The following is a 20,373-nucleotide window of genomic DNA, read 5'->3' on the forward strand; positions in this document are numbered from 1 at the left end:
ACACAAGTCGATAGGATTTGAATAAGCCTTGCGCCTCGTGTCACAAAACTGACTCGACTACTCGATTAGTCGCCCATGCGTTCTACGGATTCCCAATATTAAACTGACACGTATAGTCCTGGCAAGAATCATGGTCCTCCATTTGCACTTATCAGATTTCTTTTGAAATTACAAAAATAACTGAGCACGTATTTGTCTTACTTCCAATTTTATTTGACGTGTGATAAGATTCAGAAGGGAGAGAATATTTGAACTCTAAGCGTCAGATGGTAATTCAATCAAATAAACTATCTTCTTTGTTTCAGTTAATCCACGTTTACCTGAGATGCAAAAAGAAGAAAAAGAGCTAATCTAACTTTTGCAGTGACGATACGTTGGAGTGCCTCACCTGCTAAATCCATCGAATGAGTAAATAATGTTCTCCCATCTTTATTTTAAATTTTACTTACTTTGTACGACTAAAATTAAAAAAATTAACCCTTAATTGCAACGATGATTTTCGAGTAACCTAACCATATTCAAAGAGAGTAAAAGAAGTCCTTAATTGAAAGAAAGATTAATCCCGTATTGCCCTGACGAGCTTCCATGATAAATCAATCGGTCAGTAAATAATCATCCAATTTATTCCAACAAGTGTTTAAAAACGTATGTACACAAAGCTGAGACAAATAAGTCCATAACTTATGAACAGGAGTGTATGCAAGAATTTTAACAATGCGAACATGTCCATCATTCCCGCTTTGGTCACGACGTATATATACGACGGTCGCCCCAGGGCCTAACACTCGTTACAAAGAAGAAGACGTAAAACCCACAGAAATATTGCTTCAACGACTCCGGCGATCAAAGAGCCATCGATAAGCAGCAACGCTGGTAACTCGGGGAAGATCGAGCATCGGTTCCAGGAACTCGTTAATAATAATCCACGGCGAAATTATTTATTTAGTCCATTTGCACGTTCGTCTCTGTCTTAGCATGCGACTTCGCCGGTAATGAATCCTTAGTGTCGTTGAGATACAACGGCACCACAGGCTCCGAATATGTCTGGCTACAGGCTCGTGCAAAAGATGCGCCAGGATAACGTCGGAATATTTCGTCCTTCTTTCTCCTCTTTCCATCCTTACACTGCGAGTTCACGCGCAATTTCTTGTTCTTTCTCTACCGTTGTCTGTACACCCTTTGTCTGGGACTTCGTATTTTACTTTTGTCCTAGCCATTGTTCACGCCGTAGGAAATCGAACGAGCGGTTTTGTACAAATTTTTCAGACATTTAAGTGGCACCTTTTGTCACTTGGGCAAGTTTACGAACAGTTAGATTACACAAAGTATTTTAATAATTTCTGTAATTTAAGGTAATTTAAGATTGACTCTGAGACTATTTTTAGTCAGTTTTATTTATTTGTTTTTGACAAGCGTGTACCATTAATACATTCCACTCCTCATTTATTCAGGGTAAGTTAAATAACCTTGTGTAGCTAATTCATTTAATCCTGAATACAATTTAAACGCAAAGAATTATGAAGGTTTTTAGAAATGTGTCCTAGAAATAAACCAGGTTTCAGAATGGTATGAAGCTATAATCTCAATGGTGAATAACAGTTGAACGTAAGCTATAAGTTTGATCAAGGGTCGACTTATAGCCATCAGCAAGAGGAGACCTTGCGGCTCGACAAATCCTTAGCTCGTCCTTAGCCGCGCCTCCCACGAGTCGTCCCACGGTCGCCAATATTTGCGGAAACGAAAAGAGACGGTAAACACGAGGTGCCGGCCATTTTTAAGGAGAGGAAAACGAGTAGCGTTCTACGAATCTTTATTGACGTGTCGAGTACAGGGTTCATTAGATTCAAGAGATTTTAATTGCGGCGCCATTCTGCCCACGATGTTTGCCCGAATCCTACGTATCGTTTTTCGATCGTTGCGCAAATGTCCGTTACGAAACAACGAGGATCCTGACTAATCGTCGCAGAAGAGCAACGTCGGAACAAGAGTATTAGACGCGCGTTTAGGAATGTGGACGCTCGCCGAACAGTCTGCAAGAAGCGCGACTCCTTTCAATTACGCCGTCGGAATCGACATTCCGCGAACGGTCTTCAGCAAATATCGTTGGACGAGGATTAAAAATCACTCGGAACTTGGAGTAAGCCGGCCGATAATAGCCGGCATTCCTTTTAAAATCGCGCGGCTCTTTCGCCGGCAGTAAAGACGACAGGAAAGAACCGGTGACGGCATGCCGGGCGACGTTAACTCCGAGATTTTAACTAGTTTCCGTTGACACGTGTCAATAAACATTCTACGTTATTGTGCGTTGATAAAGCGATTCCTCGATGGAACGAGCGGCATTCAAAATGCTCGGAAAACCGTTGCTCGCTGCAGAATGCCCGTTTCCGAAGGGAGAAAACCTGAAGAGTAACATTTTTTTCGATTGTGTAACGATGGACATCTGTAAAACATGCGCCATAATTATAGTAATCGATGGAGCCGTTAGCACGTTCTACACTGTGGGAATTACCGGTTCGATATTAATTATACTACACTCAAAACATCAAAATTTTTCAATAGGATTATAGGTACCTAATTTGAAATGAAGGCATGTGGCACTAAAAATTTGCATCCTTCATGACGATTAGATCTCAGATCTCCTATAGTCTGAATTTCTACATAAATGTAACTGTCATAAATTAATTCTGATGAGTGTTAAATATTAAGATAACCTTTTATGAGTGACAACCAAAAACATGTGAGGCACTAAAATCGTAATTTCTACGAATAGATGCAAATTTAAAATGTGCAAATTATAAACTTGCTATTGACTTAACAATTCTCATTAAACTTGCCAATAATTTTCGTATTGTTAGTAAAACGAAAATATGAATCATTGCAGAAGATACAGTTAACGAGACAAGTAAAGAAAGTTATCGGTTTCGATAATCTACGATCAACGACAGGCTAATTTAGCCGAGCGTACGGAATAATAACGCGTACAGAAATTATTATCGGTTCGATGGTTTTTTCGTTCGCTTCGCGGTTGGTACGTTCCGCCACAGCCTGTCTTCGATCCGGCTCGCTTTTTTCGCCGATCCGGCCAATTTCTTGACACATGTTCGGCCGTGCAACGCTGAATCACGGGGAGCAGCTTTTTATGCGAAAAGCCGCGAGCGTGGTTTTAAAAGTCAGCGAGCTAGCTACTTTCACCCGGTCCGCGTTGAAAAACAGCCGATCCCGGGATTTTTTTGGGAATTAACCGGAGCAAAAGTCAGCATACGTCTCGAGATTACGACGTGCGGTGAGTAAAATCTACGCGGGATCAAAACATTAGCCTTTCTTCTGGCCCCTCGACCTGCGCAAGAACCGAATCGCGGAATAACAAGTTGGTACACCTGCCATCCGATCCAGGAATTCGTGTAATTTTTTATACGACCGCCTGCTCTGTCCATCGTATCCCTGTCTCATCTATTAACTCTAAGTATGAAAATAGCTGGGTCATTAACGTCTTCAATTTTACTGATTGGGCTTCTTTTGTATGACATGAATTTAATTCTTTAAAGCTACCCACTCTGAGATGTGGAGTGGAGTGTGGTGTTATGACATGTGGAGTTGTGTCATGTGGAGTTGTGACATGGAGTTGTTAACTGTTGTGTTATTCAGAAACAGGCAACTTCGTTTCACCAACTTATGCTATTTGTATCTTCAGTGGTTTTGGCTGAAATATGATGTACGTCTTCACCTCTTCAAACCATACACCTAAGCTACTAATAACTTTATATGTCACTATTTTTAATAGTATCGATAACGTGGATATTCCACTTACAAGTGCACTTTGAACACCGTTAAGTATTCGTAAGATATATCGACCTAATCCTCCTCGAACCGCCTATGCCAAAAGCGTCGAATTTCCCTGGACTTTTCTTCGACCTCATGACTTTTGCTAACGCTCCAGATCCCGGAGGAGTCTCGGCACTTTGTAGTGACGAAGAGAGGCACGGAGGATACATCGGCTTCGCGTGTTTACCTCTTCGGCAACCGGTTCTTTCTTCCCTCTTCGCTCTTTCGAGCCGACTATCGTTCCTCTCCATCCCATTCGTTGCTTACCTGTGTACCTCGCGTAGAACCATCCTTCTTCTCCCTTCCTCCTACACCTTTTCCCCTTCCCACTCTTCTACGTTCCTCCTCGTTTTTCGTTTCACGGTGAATCCTCGCTCCTCGTCGATTCGCCTGTCTCGTTCTCCTCTCGGCACCGCGGTATTCAAATGACCTCGGATGATGAATATGGCCGTCTCTCTCGGTCTGCCGGTAATTGCCGCTGTTTCTGTCCTTCTTTCTGCCCGCGGTGCGTGCGGCTTCGAGCGGGTACAAACGTACGCACGCACTCACGGGTCGGCTTCTTTCTTCCATGCGCTGCGTGCTTCTTTGCTCGTTCTTGTTTCTTTACCTCCTCTGTACACTTCGGGATACGTGCCGGTGGTACCCTGCGCGCCTCTTATCTTCGGGAATTTCGTAAGGAGCGCGCGGATAAATTGCGCGGGAACGGAGAACGCTACGCTACGTCTTGTACGACCCTCTGGCGATCTTACCGTGCGGTATAACACCGGGATATTCAACCTGCCGATTATCTCGACGCTCTGCGAAAGTATCGGCCTCTTGAAAGTAGAGTAGAATGGTGTAGGCGGATGGAGATTCGTGAAATGAACGCTCAGGCGTTATAACTCGTTCCGGTGAAATGTACTCTTCCCACAATATTTTGGGGTACTGATGATAATCACGTTTTTAACAATTCTTCGGACTCTTGAGAACTTGTGTAGTCCAATTTGTAGGAAATATACAGATTTCTTATTTTTATATTTATTACACAGTTACACAATTTCTGTATTTTTAAATTTGAACGTTTACAATTTTTATCTTTGTAAATTAGAATATATGAAATTTCTATATTTGCAGATTTGAACATCTGAAATTTTTATACTTGCATATTTATAAATTTGTAAATTTTCTATTTTAAAAATCTGAGAACTTATAAACTTGTAACATTAGAAATTTAGAAATCTCGATATTTAAAAGGTAACATTTTTATATCAGTAAATTTCTGTCTCCAAAAATTTGAAGACTTGAAAATTACAAATCTCCAGATCTGAAAATTAGGAAAAAAAGTATAAACTCTATGGATCGACGTATCCATGATATACGCATCAGTTATTTAAACTACCCAGCTAACGCAATTACGAACCATAAATATTTTCGTGTTTAACACAAAGATTAAGTAATAATTTCGTCCATGACATTCAACAAAACACGTTTCACACCGAAGATAATGAAGCAACGGTTTTCCAGTAGTTCCGAATCAAGGCCTCGATAAAAGCAAGACCGATTAGGCGAATTAACGTAATAAAGGTGCGATTACATTAATTAGGATCTTCCACCTGAACGCGGAAGAACCTTGACAAAGTATCGAAGATTACCGAGTTTTTCGTTTAATCATTCCAAACGTGACGGATCGTTCAGAAATAATAAATTACATTAAAATTACTCGGTATTTCGAGCGTTAAAGTTAATTCTGCAGACAGTTTCAACGTGTTCGAAAAAAAACGTTGTTATGTACCGTCGTTTGTACATTAACCGTCCGACAGACTCTAATCGTCTATCGCGGGATAATTAATGTTTTCGCGCCTCGATGTTACGCAAGCCCTCGTATTCTCCGTGGTATTTTCAACGATTTAAAAGATGCTAGAGAACAGGGAATCGGGCAAGAAACTTCATAAATTTTAACTTGTTACATTAATCAATTATGGAGAAGTGTACTTGACCTAACGTAGTTTGTCTCGTGTAGTCTTGATTTAAAAGTATGGATGTTTTATAGGTTGGTGTGGAAGGACAGTGAAGTTATATGAAAAGGTTTGGTACTAGTTCCCCAAATTCCACAATTTTCATATTCACAAATTCCATAATTTTCTTAGCCCCAAATCTCACAATTTCCATATTCTCAAATTCCAGAATTTACAGTTTTCCAAATCTCGCAATTTCCATATTCTCAAATTCTACAATTTACAGTTTTCCAAATCTCACAATTTCCATATTCTCAAATTCCACAATTTACAGTTTCCTAAATCTCACAATTTCCATATTCTCAAATTCCAGAATTTACAGTTTTCCAAATCTCGCAATTTCCATATTCTCAAATTCTACAATTTACAGTTTTCCAAATCTCATAATTTCCATATTCCCAAATTCCATAATTTTCAGTTCCCCAAATCTCATAATTTCCATATTCTCAAATTCCACAATTTACAGTTTTCCAAATCTCATAATTTCCATATTCTCAAATTCCACAATTTACAGTTTTCCAAATCTCACAATTTCCATATTCTCAAATTCCACAATTTACAGTTTCCCAAATCTCACAATTTCCATATTCTCAAATTCCACAATTTACAGTTTTCCAAATCTCACAATTTCCATATTCTCAAATTCCACAATTTACAGTTTCCCAAATCTCACAATTTCCATATTCCCAAATTCCATAATTTACAGTTCCCCAAATCTCACAATTTCCATATTCCCAAATTCCACAATTTACAATTCCTCAAATCTCACAATTATCATATTCCCAAATTCCACAATTTACAGTTTCCCAAATCTCACAATTTCCATATTCCCAAATTCCACAATTTACAGTTCCTCAAATCTTACAATTATCATATCCCCAAATTCAAAAATTTTCGGATCCCCAAATCTCACAATTTTCATATGTCCAAACTCCACAATTTTCTTACCTCCAAATTCTACAATTTCCAGTTCCCAAAATTTCATAATTTTCCTACCCCCATTCCTCAAGTCCTATCTCCTTAACACTAAAACTAGTCAAAATGACTGGTTTCAGATTTCTCATTTTATATTGCAAAATTTGATTGTCGTCATTCTATGAAAATGTCTGTCATATTTTGTTGAGGTAAAAACTAGTTCTATATATTACTTGATGCTTTGGTATTTATTTATTTCCCTTTTCATTTTATTTTTCATTCTTCGATAAACGAGCATTAAATGTCGGTAGTGTTGAATTCCCTCCAAAATCTAAAACTTCTAAATTTCCATCTCTCTATCCATCCACTTTTTATCATTTCTCTTCTACACCATCAGCCAGCTGTGTAATCAAATTCTTAAAAGACCAACATATTCCGCATCTACCTCCGTTCTAAGAGGGTAAGGTGTACCACAAGCAGCAAAGTTCAAAGATTCAACGATCTGAAGCACGTGGATGCCTGTTTAACCTTTTCATCGCGGTGGATCGGGAATATTATCAGGTTCCACGATATCGTCGCGCTCTATCGGCGACCCTACTTCCCGATTGCATTCTCACGCGGCGAATATTCGCGCTGAACTCGCGTACCGAGGATGGTATCGTCCTCTCAGCTCGAAACTCCGCTCGTGTGTTCACCACCGGTGCCTCGAGCGCTCGTCTACACATATGCACATTCTGCACACGTTACGTGGGTTTCGTGCACTCTCGCCGATTATCTCGCGAATAAATTTTGTATCGCTTACCATCATCAATTATTCCTGTGAACGTTATGTAAAATGACAAATGTTCTAACTGGAGTTGCAGAAAAAAAATTGTGACTGTATTTGTTTAATTTTTAGCGCGTTTGTAATATGAAAATAATTTTAACCTTTGGCCCTCGTGATGTTATAAATGTAATGAATATTATTCATGTCTTTATTAGGATTTTGAGAGTGTTTCTAATTATCTGCAAGATTGATGATGGTCGGATGAAAAATTTTCTTGACATTCAACTTTCTTTACTTGTTTTAATATTGCTGCAATAATTAGACCTGACGCAACTGTTGGCAGAATCATAGGTTATGGGGTGAAAGATTTGATGGAAGCTTACAGAGGTAAAATCAGTAGATTTTTGCACAGCGATCTTTAAGTATTATTTACAAAAGCAATTACTAGTTAATTAGTTCTCATCGTCACAAAATTCTATAATGAAGGTAAACAAGTCACTGCAGATATTTAATTTAAGATAACACACATTTTTGCACCATGTTCTCGATTAATTTAAAACAGTTCTCCACAAACAGTAATTGCAATCAAAAAGCGATCAAAGAGTCGTGTAAAAATGTCTGATCTTCGTTCAAAAATCGATCAGATTAAAAGAAATAAGTCAAAGCTTAATTAAGAAATTCCTGGAGCCCTTTTGTTCAGTTTATGGCTGCACGCACTTCGTGTTACGTTACGACATGCAAAGGTATCACTTTCAAAACGACCTGTACGTACACACGTATGTAGGAACGTGCACGGGTAGCTACGGGGCAAACAGCAATCATACCCATAAAGTTCCCGTGATCCCTTCGTGCCAGAGTGGCTCGCATGTTGAATAACAGCAACTATTAGTGGCCTGTCGGTCATTACAATCTGTCAGTCGAACGTACAGTCGTATAAGCACTTGCAGGTAACCTTGGCGATGAAACTATTGGCTAGCACGTGTACCTTTTATATCTCTCGTGCGAGGCAATAAATACCACCAGCCAGAGGACTCAACTCGAATTTCAAAGAAAAATTTTCTCCTTCCGTGATTGAAGGATGCCTACGTTCGAACGGCGAGTAGAAACTGAGACTTCGAGAGACCAATTTTTGCTTCTTGCGTGTAGAGTGCATTTTATATGATCATATATTTAGCCGTGGTTTATTTCCATGTTAACTGGATGTAGTTAATAGTGGATTAGTGGATTTCTATGTTAATGAGATTTTCAGATTACCAGATTATTATTCGTTATACTATTTACCAGATTCATCATGAAACCACTAGACATTAGATTACCAGGACATTAGACTAGTGGATCCTCAGATCAATTAGGACCTCAAAGCAGTAAATTCTTAAATTAGTAGAAATCCAGATTTAGAGATCTCCAGATGAGTAGGTTCCTCAGATCAATAGATCCTCAGATCACTACATCACCTGGTCACTAGATCAGGAAATCATCAGATCACTAGATCTCCCCATCAAATCCAGTACCAAATCGGAGGATTCCCAGATCAGTAAGTCCTTAAATCAGTAGAAGCCTAGATCAGTAGATCTCCAGAGCAGTAGATCCCCAAATCAGTAGGTCCTTAGATCAGTAGGTCCACAGATTACCAGGTCACCAGATCACCAAATCATCAGACCACTATATCTCCCCATCAATTCAAATCCCAAATCGGAGGATTCCCAGATCAGTACATCCTTAAATCAGTAGAAGCCTAGATCAGTGGATCCTCAGATCAGTAGAAGCCTAGATCAGTGGATCCTCAGATCAGTAGATCCTCAGATCAGTAGGTACACAGATCACTGGATCCTCAGATCAGTAGAAGCCTAGATCAGTGGATCCTCAGATCAGTAGATCCTCAAATCAGTAGGTCCACAGATCAGTGGACCCTCAGATCAGTAGAAGCCTAGATCAGTGGACCCTCAGATCAGTAGAAGCCTAAATCAGTGGATCCTCAGATCAGTAGAAGCCTAGATCAGTGGATCCTCAGATCAGTAGATCCTCAGATCAGTAGGTCCACAGATCACTGGATCCTCAGATCAGTAGAAGCCTAGATCAGTGGATCCTCAGATCAGTAGAAGCCTAGATCAGTGGATCCTCAGATCAGTAGATCCTCAAATCAGTAGATCCACAAATCAGTGGACCCTCAGATCAGTAGAAGCCTATATCCGTGGATCCTCAGATCAGTAGGTTCACAGATCAGTACATCCCCAGATCAATGGATCCATAGACCCCCAGGTCCTTATAACTCATCAAATATTTCTAATATAATTTAATTTTATCCAAAAACCCCACAACGAAAATAAGTAAGAAATAAAAACTCATACTTTGAGTACAAACTGTCGCTCCATCTTAAAATATTTCTACTACATTAATTATAGAATTTTTCTTCTCTAGAAAATCTAACATAGAACACATATAATCCATGATACTAACAATTCAAAGTTTATAACAACCTTCCCGATACCAAAACGATATGATGACCTCATCCAAAACCCACAACGCTGTTTATCGATTCCCAGACTGCATTTACGCGATATATGGCCGCTGTCAGACTTTCGCGACACCCCGTACGTAATTTCCGTACTAAATAACGGTCCTACAGCGATGGACCAGCGAGATGGGAGCCGGAGAACAGCTTCCCAGCGAATCAGTTTTATGCGAGGAACCGCTGACTCAACTCTCTCGGAAAAGGTGTCTCCGAGCGTCTAGCCGAGTTCGCCCACATAAGACCCGGTTCTATGGGTTGCTGCTTAGGCGTACAATTGCCAAGGAACTCGCCAGAACGATCGGCGATTAGGCAATAGTTGCCGTTGTATAATTGTTTTGCCGGCATGTGCCGGCTGCTATCCACCGACAAGGACTGTTGCAGTTTCGACACAGGCGTCGGCTTCCATTATGGTCTCGTGTTCGATTTTCGCGACTCGGTAGCTATTCGAGCTTTGATGTTTGTTTAAAATTTTATTCGATGACTTGAGCCACACTTTGAGGATTTATAGAACGGTGCTGAACGAGATTAATATAAAAATAAATTGAATTTAAATGAGGACCACATTAGTATTCTATTGAATGTACCTTACTGTAGGGACACATTTAATTATTTTGTCTATATGTATGTTTGGTTGTATATATGTATGTACATATAGTTTAGTACAAGTACTAGTGTAACTTCTACAAAAATTAATTAAACTTTCTATCAAGACTGTGCAGCATTTATATAAGAGATGTCATACCATATTTTATATAAAACAATTTCATATCCATTATATATATATGAACTGTTAATAATGAAAATGTAATAAGTATATCTTTCAAAAAACTACATGTTCAAAACCAAGTTTTGTTAAAAAATGTACTTGTCTCATTTTATGGTACATAAAATTCTGAAAACCCATAAATGGAGTCAGCATTCTCATCTCTTTTCAGGTGCGACCAGATGTAAGAGATAAAGAGGAATGCAAGATTAATGGTGCAATAAACATTACAATCTTGCGTTAACAAATTTCAACAGAGGGGTGCACAATGTTCGTTTGTCAGTAGCGTTGAAAGGTGCTGTTCCGCGAATTACCGACTATATCGCTGGTAAGATCGAATTCGTTCCGAACGAATTAAAGTTTAATCGAAATCGAGACTCGAATGTTCGTACGAGCGACGTGCGTTTAACAACGACGCTGCAAGGTGGAGCGTGACGACAGGCGATTCTCATGCGTCATTATACTTGTGATTAGTTTTCATCGGGCAGTTACATGATTTCGTGACGAGAACGTGGAATATTGTTCTTCGACGTTCGAGTTTCGAGCGAATATCGCTGGTTTTATTTATGTGAAAGATATTTGTCAGGGAGGTAATTATCGAGAAGATTATTATCCAACGTTGTCAAGAAGGTATTTATTGGAAAAGTCAAGAAGGTATTTATTGGTCATGTAATTATCGCAGAGAATTATATAACCAGTCGTCAGGTAATTATCTGACGAATAGTTATCGAAGAGGGATTTATTGGAAAGAAGTTAATCAGAGAGGTATTATCAGATAGGTATTTATCACAAACCTAATTATCACATAGGGTATTTGTCAGAGAGATAATTGTCGAAAGGGGTAGTCATCGAATTTGTCAAAGAGGTAATTATCAAAAAAGATTATCAAAAAATTATCATAGAAGTATTTATCGATAATGTAATTATCAGGGGTAACTATTTACCAGATGAAGCTAGTAAAAAACTACCCTAATTCACTTATACTGTTTTAACGCATACCTCTACTTTTCACAGCTGATTTCATGAACCTCACAAGGTTAGACGCACTTTTTTATTTTCGTAGATATTCATTCCTTCGTATGTTCTCAATAAATCAACAATTATGCAAAACATATACAGTTTCGTCCGCCAAAATATTCTGAGCCTGCACAGCTCTAAACCGTCGTTTCCACGCCATTTACATAACCTCAACAGAGCAATATATCTGGTCACGCTTACTCTACGCCGCCATATTTCACTGCTCTATCGACATGCAGCGTCTCTAAGAGCCCTACGCGTCGTTTCGTCATAAACTGCCCACTGCCCACCCGAACGTATCTACATTCCCTCCCGTTATTCTCCGCTGTAAACGTCATTTCCAAATACCGCGAGATGTCTGGCAATCCGTAACGTTGACATCAACGATGCTATGCGCGGTTATGGTGTCAAGTACACATTCCCTAAATCTTGTTTCCTAAATTGGACATTTGAGGATATCGGTATTTTGAGTCCTTGGATTAGAGGATCTACGGATATGGTTGTATAGAAATTCAGGATTTTGAGACTTTGAGACTTGGAAATGTGAGGCTTTCAAATCTTAAAAATCCCAAAAATTGTATTTCAGAAAATTATCGACTTCATTTTTGCTCGTCACTGAAGCAAACAAGTATCGAAATGAATACTAATCAACAAGTATTCGGAATGAATACTAAACCAAATGTTCATCTGCAGTAAACGAGTCATAATGCTCAGTAATCTCAGCTATCGACCAGTGCTCTTCCTACATCGCCATTTTCCTATGAAAGCCTAGCATAGTGGCCAGGTTACAAGGGATAAAACCATGACAACCCGGATCGTAAAGATCCCTCACGAAACGAACTGACAACGTAAAGCAGAGGGCCACATCGACGGTATCGTTCCGTCCGTGTTTACGTTTTCTACATTCCTGTACGTGGAGAGTGAAAAGTACATACTCGCAATCAGTACGACGTAGAGCGCGTGTACCGGTCGCACACAAACTCCTCCGACGAATATATACGGGAACGATAGGTGATATAAAGTGGTAATGTCTCGAGTACCATGAAACATAACTGATTGGGCCGGTTTAGCCGCGCCTTATCGCTGCCTGCGCCCGCCACGTATCCACCGTGCAATACTCTGTACCTTAGGTGCCATACAGGGTGTTCCTCCATAAATTATTCTCTTCTGTTTCGTTACCATACTCAAAATTTAGTAATAATAGTAATAATATGTGAAGATCAAAATCTAAGGGAAAGTCAAAGAAAATTATTCTTCCTACGGAATTTTCAGGAATGTGCCACATGCAATTTTATCGAAATTTTGTGGATAGCTTTGCTTTGCATAAAGATGATGCTTGTGAAAAGGATTTTTGCAAGTCGAAAGAAATTTGTGCAATTTCCTACTTTACCGACGTGCCGCAGTAACGTTACAGAGTATTTGAAATATTTTCTAGCCTGCTTCAATCGGATTTAAACAAAGTTTTCGAAAATGGTGTTTTTGCGATATCAAGCTTCTTTTTTGTTATCACTTGAAGAGATACGAAGGAAGTTTCTTCAACACAATCATATATTTTTGTTCGAATCGTGCAGAGTTTCAGAACAATTTTGCAATGTACACATATGATTCTTACTAGTCTTCAAGATAATTTATACAGTCACAAATTGACAAACCTACAAACGTACAAGTTTACAAGTGTACTAATTTACAAGTATACCAATTTACAAGTGAACAAATTTACTATTGTACAAGTTTGTAAATGTACGAGCTAATTGATAAGTCAAATGATTTATGAAGTTATGTGACCGCATCATTTAAACCGGACACCCCATAGGTGTCACGCTGGTTTCATGGACTTCTCGACGTCCCTACATAACGTGCAGAGAATTAAGCTCATGTGTCGTTGCATCGTGTCCCGTCGGAACCACTTGGACATCTAGGAGAGTATAGTCCCGATTCGTGGCCGGGATATCTTGGACTTGACGTTATCGGGAACACGGCAAATCGTGGGCTTACATAGCTAGAGACGACTGACGGTATTACGTACGACTGCGTTCAACTTGCTGTCTTTTTGTCGTTGAATTGTATACCATTGACCGGTGCAGTGAATAGAACTGCTCCTTAGGAACAAGCTTTCAGCAGCTATGATAGGAAAATATTGACTACCGTGTTCAGATGTTATTTTGATCTTTGACTGCCGTGAATTATTGGAAATGGGCTGTACAATAGTTAATTGCGGACAAAGGAGACAGAGATAAAATTTAGAACCTTATTTTAGAAATTTATAAAATTACAAATTCACAAAATTTAAAGTATTTAAATCCAGAAATTGATGATGCATTAAATGTCTTTCTTCAAGATATGGCCACATATTTTTCGTATCAAATTTTACTGTTTCCAACAAAAAATTTCTGTCCAAATTAAATTTTTGAAATAGTACAAAGTATAAGTATCTTGAGCCAAAGATTTAGCACCTATAACTTGCTATACTCTAAAGTTTCAAAAGACTTAATACACTTTGGTGTCCAAATACATGAATGTCCAGATCTGATCCCTTCAAATGTAGCTTTGAACAGAATTTCGTATAAAGCATTGGTACAAACGAACTCATTCGGGTAAGAGTACATTATTCTTACTTTTCAAACGTAATCGGTAAATAATTGTCTGAAGGTAACGAAGCTGTCTGTTCTGTGATAGGCAGCACGTGGGCGTCCTTTCCTTTCAATAATGTTCCGTGTATGTACCATTAACTTTCAACGAAACTAAACTTTCCTTTCTTCTCTTTATCAGACATTGATTCTTTGTGCTCGGATTTTTCGTTATACTTGTTGCCTTGAAATTAGCAGGGATACCTTCATGCTGAGTCATCTTTCTGATAGAACAATTAGATGTGTGAAGTATTAATGAACAGCAAAATATAAACATTAGTACATTCAGTTTGAAACAAAAATATTATGTTGCAATTTTTTTGGGATTTGTGATATGAATTTTGGAATTGTGACAAAAATTTGTGAGCTAGATATGTGAACTAGTAGACATGTTAGTAAAAGATGTGAAGTTCAACATTTTGATAAGAGTTTTCGTAAAATGTTTATATTAAATTTTTACTATTTATGATGTTAAAGATCAAGATATATTTTATTTTATAAAATGAAATTTGTTTGTTGAGTATGCATTACAAATAGTAAGGTTTACATAGACATAACCTCAATTTTTACAGTATTGCCTAACCTCCTCCTCCAAAATATTATTTTAGAACAGTCATAAAGCTTGTTCTAAATTAAAACCAATAATCAACTATAAAATTAAAAATAAAAAACAATATACATAGAATTACGTGATTTCTTGAATGCACTAGGTTCAAAGAAGCCAAAGACCTCTTTTTTATCACTCTGTCCAATACACATCAATATTTGACAACGATAAAATACGTCGCCAAGATAATGCATCAAAGGTGTTTAATCACAAATGACCGGTATCGAATATCAACAGAGATTTCAACCTTTCCATTCGTATAAAAAAGTATTGATCACTCTTTCCTTTTTTGAAATAATTCCTGTTAGCTGTATAAATGAATCAGACTAAATTTTTATCAGCATTTTTGTATATTTCAACAAGTAAGATTGATAAAAAAGTACCTTATTTATTTCCACTATTTACTTGCAAATAATTGAGTTGAAATATGATTTAATTTTTTTTGGAATAAATTTCAATTTTACAAGCGAAGGGATGCTTGAAATTGAAATCCTCAATTAGCCTCAAGTTTCCAAACATCTTAATTCGAGTCTAAAACAAAGAACACTGGTTTCAAATCTGAATATTAAGAGAAGCGATATAGCAAAAGAAGAGTAAATATCCACCTCACAGTTCCATATTCAAAATGATGCATCATCTCAAAACTAAATATATCAAAACCAAATTTTGACCAAACTCGTCAACAATTGTCCACAAAAGCAAAATGTCAAGGCAAAATATCGATGAGTGTCCATCAGTTTGCTCACCCACGCAATTCGCACGTTTTCGAGCAAGCAAAATCGAAGTTGGACGAATATCGGTGGCTGTCGACCGATTTACGCTTCGGTTCGCGAGAATAATGCGCCACGCTACACCTGGCGATAAAGCATCTGCGTGTAATTCGATTATCTGCAACGGTTATTGCATTCGTATCAAGCTACGAGCCAATCGGCTCGAGGCCCATGCTGGTCCTTATCGAGACTACTATCGATGTTTCCAACCGTATGTTCAACTCAAATATTGCGAATCGCACGTTGCTCGCCGATATCGCCACGTTTATTCTCGATCGCGGCGTAAATCGCTTGGAACGCGTTTCTCAGGTAAACAAGATTTAGTAGGAGCTAAGCATTACATGTTTGTGCAACGTGCATCGAGATTACAGTTATCGTTCCTTTCGCATCCTTCAGATGGAACGGAGTTAACCGACATTAGAATTTTATTTAGGTTATGTTTATGGAAGTTTATTGGAATTTTTGAAGGATTAGGGTAGGTTGTTAGGGTAGGTTGATTAGGGTAGGCTGATTAGGGTAGGTTGATTAGGGTAGTTTAAAGGTAATAACTAGAAGGTTTGGTTTTGTAAATTGAGAAGGTTAATGCATTTTATTACTGTTTTTAACGAGGGTATGGATTATTAAAAATTTCATGTAAATGTGGGGGAAGGGTTATATGTGGGGTTGCATCGAGTTCTGATATTTCATAATTTCCTAATAATTTCATGTCTCCAAATCTCCAAATTTTCCTATTTTCTATATTTTCTAATTTCCAAATTTCCAAATTCCTAAATTCACAAATTTTGCAATATCTTAGTATTCCAACCCCTAAATCCCTAAATTCCTAAATTTCTAGAACACCGAATTTCTAAATCCAGAAACTCCCTAGCTCTCAAATTTCTAAATGACCAACCTCTCAACCCCCCAATCATCAAACCCTTAAATCTCCAAATTTCCAAATACTCAAGTCCTCAAACTCCAAACCCAAAATTTTTTAAAACCCCAGATTTCCAAGTTTGCACCTCCTCAAACTGCCCAACTCTCAAATTTCTAATCTACCAAATTTCCAAATCTTTGCACCCCTTCTAACTACCCAAATCCCCAAATTGCAAAATTTCCAAACCCCCAAATTTTCTAAATTTCCTCTTCCCTGAATCTTCACCCTCCCCGAACATTATTCCATTTTGTTGAAATTTAAAACCCTAATATGACACTTCACCTGCGGAGAATTTCGAGACAAGCTGCTTAAGCTCGTTTTTCATTGCTTTATGATACGTACATGACTCTCGTATGAACAACGTGGGCAGTGAAACAATTACACAGCAAACTAATGCACAGTCATTGATCTCTCTGTTTACATTCGTTAACATTGTTTTATACCAACGTAATCTATACTATGGTTGTTTAAAGTCACGCTCGATATTATCATATTTAAGTGCCAGCTTCAAACATCCGGCTTTTTGCTCTACTTGTTGCAACATTATAAATCAGGGTGTGCGTACTATTATTACCTATTGTCTGTCAATATTTCTTGAGAATGTTAAATATTTTACAAGTATGAAAAAGATAGGTTTATTGCCTTTTATGGATAATGAGGTTATGTTAACAAATAATGTGAACTTTTTGTATTTGCGATATTTTTCAAAAAATGAAGATGACTCCATTTTTTGTAAAAAAAGTATATTTTCTTTAAGTGGATTTTTTTTTAGAAAAAGTATTAATTTTTGAGATTAATACTTGAGTACACTTAAACTTCATCTGCTATAAATTATTAAACTTAATTTGATTAATGTTAACAAAATTTAATTTTGTTTAACTTTTTTAAACGATGAAAAATTTTTGTAAATTTAATTTTCTAAACTATATTTTTTGAAATTTTTTTTCAAAGTATGCACATATAAATATGAAGTTACAAGCATGTCATAAACAAAATGGTAGTAGATTATGCCAGCAACGCTTTATCATTCAAATGAAGAATTTAAATAGATAGCAGGTTTTCGTTATCGAAATACAGCCCGAAAGGTGGTTAATAAAGAGACTCTAACAGCTGTTTGTTCTTGCTGCTAATTTAGAGTTCAATCTCTCTTTAACGCGCACACATCACGAACCTACAGCAAATAAAACTTGCTTCTTCAGGACACAGATGTAACCGTGGCGTTCTAAATTATCAGCTTCACTCAAATAAAGTTGGTATCCCCCACGTTTCTCTAATATACACAGTGTCGTTAAATAATTCCCTGTCTGCATTCCTTCACACCAATTCAAAGCAAACTTTGTCTTCAAAAACATATCCTTTTATTAATCTGTTGAGAGCTGCACTTGTCGAAAGTATCTGAGAAATATAATTACAACTGAGGGATTATTTAACTCTTCGTCAGATATATATTTACAATTCATAATTTTGATTCATAAATTCATGAATTACAAAAATTCATAACTTATTATTTTTCCATTATTGTTTGTCTATTTTGCTGTATTCTATACTCGTATGACACTATAGATTTAGTTAAAAATATTTGAGATTGAATTCACCCCCTGTCAGACTCGTGATGCACGTTACAGTTCATGACAAACCTAAATCGTTTTTTGGTAAGATCAAGTTTCAAGTTAAATTGTAATTTGTATAATTGAAGATTAGTAAATCCAAAATGTATCTAACATTTCAACGTCCTTTGTTCATCTCAATACTGATAATAATAAGTATCTTTGACTGACGCAAAAATTTATAGGTTAAGGGGTTAGACCGAATGGTACCTTTCCGACAAATACCGAGAATAACTGTCTAAACAATTGTGACTGAAATTCAGTCTCTAATAGGAGACCAGCGTATCGAACGAACGTGCATTTCAGAGGTTAGGGGACACAGAAAGGTGAACGGAATAGGTGTATCGATGGTAGCATAAAAATGAGAATTACGGGCATAGCAGCGCTCGCGAGTCCCGGGCATGGAATGTCAACGGTAACTACCGTCGTACGTAGGAATAATATCGACTTCTTTACGAGTGGTTGTAACAGTACAAGGGGCCCGTGGTTTGTTCCCCGTCGTGAATCGACGAGAGAATGTCGGGGCCCCCGAGCCGACGTGCATATACCTACGCACCGTGCCAGATGGAGAAAACAAATAGTGTGATCGCTTAACTAAAGTGACTTTCGTCGGGGCACGGCCCAGTCACGTGTTCAAATATTGTGCAAGGGGATTGTTCGGGGAACGGGGCCACGGACAAGTTACCAGGGTGTCGGGGATGTGTATTAGGTTCATGTAAAAGGTTTATCGTACTTATACTGGGTGTACCGATAACAGTACGACCTCAATTATTACTGTTATTATTACTCAATTATTACGACAATAATTATTACTTGTTATGACAATTATTGTTACTCAATTATCATAAGAATAATTATTACTCAGTTAGTATGAAGTAACCTACCCTTCGAGTACAGAGAATATGTATGTCTCACATATTTGCTACCAAGAGTTATATGTAGCACATATGTGTAACACATGTTATTACTCAATTACCATAACAATAATTATTGCTCAATCAGTACAAAATAACTTACCCTTCAACTATAGAGAACGCATCTCGCATACTTGCTACTAATCGTTACATATATGTGCCACATATGTTGCACATATATTATTATTCAATTAAAATAACAATTATTATTACTCAGGTACTACAAAATAATCTGTTCTTCGATTGTAGAGGACGTGTGTATCTCACATACTTGCTACTAACCGTTATACATGTGTGACACATATGGATAACATATGTTATTATTCAATTATCATAAGAATTATTATTATTCAAGTACTACAAAATAATCTACCCTTCGACCACAGACGACGTGTATATCTCACACATTGATTACCAAGCGTTACACGTATGTAACATACGTTACATATATTATACGTACAACATATGTTATACTGTAAAAGCTACATATTATACAAATAATGTACTCAATATTCTGACCATCCTCACCACGAGAAATGTTAATTATACACGAATAAAAGGAGTGCATAAAGAAGTTATTCGCGGAACTGGTACACGATTGTTTATACCAATCCTTCACGTTGGCCACCGTTTATTCATCAAAATATTTCGCTGCTCCGGTTCGGTTTAGCAAGCTGGACGTTTTGTTTACGGCTTGTTAAGCTTGGTAATGTCGATTACGATACATGTAGTGGTAAAAAAACGCACACGAAGCAAGAATGTACGTACGGTGCGTTGGTTACTTCATCGTGAACGATACGTGAGACTCATGAAAACATAACGTTAGCTCATTCATGGCTTTCGTTGAATTCGCAGCCCAAACAGTCGAATAGGCTGCCATTCATCTTGACCGTTTGATTCGTTTGGAAAATGAACAAACTGACATGTTCGGGTTCGGAGAATTTGTGGTTAAGGACATTGCATGGTTACTTCATTTGATCGAACACGCCCTTAACAGAGGATAGTTTGTTAAAGGTCAATGACAAATGAATTTATTTATATTATTTTATATCTTTTTGAAAGAAAATTAAATTATGGAAGTGTGACGTTTGAGGGCAGTCAAATTTCCTAATTATGTGTAAATTTTCTTTGGAACATCATTTG

The 20,373-nt window shown here is 37.6% G+C and overlaps 1 protein-coding gene and 1 long non-coding RNA gene across 2 annotated transcripts in view; both read right to left on the minus strand.

Moving 5' to 3' along the window:
- The window catches only part of Egfr (epidermal growth factor receptor), a 211,121-nt gene that overhangs the window by 91,459 nt on the left and 99,289 nt on the right, over positions 1–20,373 (minus strand). The window lies entirely within an intron of this gene.
- Positions 14,809–17,414, minus strand: LOC143264529 (uncharacterized). The gene is made up of 3 exons (XR_013038268.1): positions 15,629–17,414; positions 15,407–15,554; positions 14,809–15,331 (listed from the first exon to the last, which is right to left on the minus strand). It is a non-coding gene; the product is annotated as an uncharacterized LOC143264529 (long non-coding RNA).

Source organism: Megachile rotundata, chromosome 5 (genome assembly GCF_050947335.1).
Source record: "Megachile rotundata isolate GNS110a chromosome 5, iyMegRotu1, whole genome shotgun sequence".
In the NCBI taxonomy this organism is placed as follows: domain Eukaryota; kingdom Metazoa; phylum Arthropoda; class Insecta; order Hymenoptera; family Megachilidae; genus Megachile; species Megachile rotundata.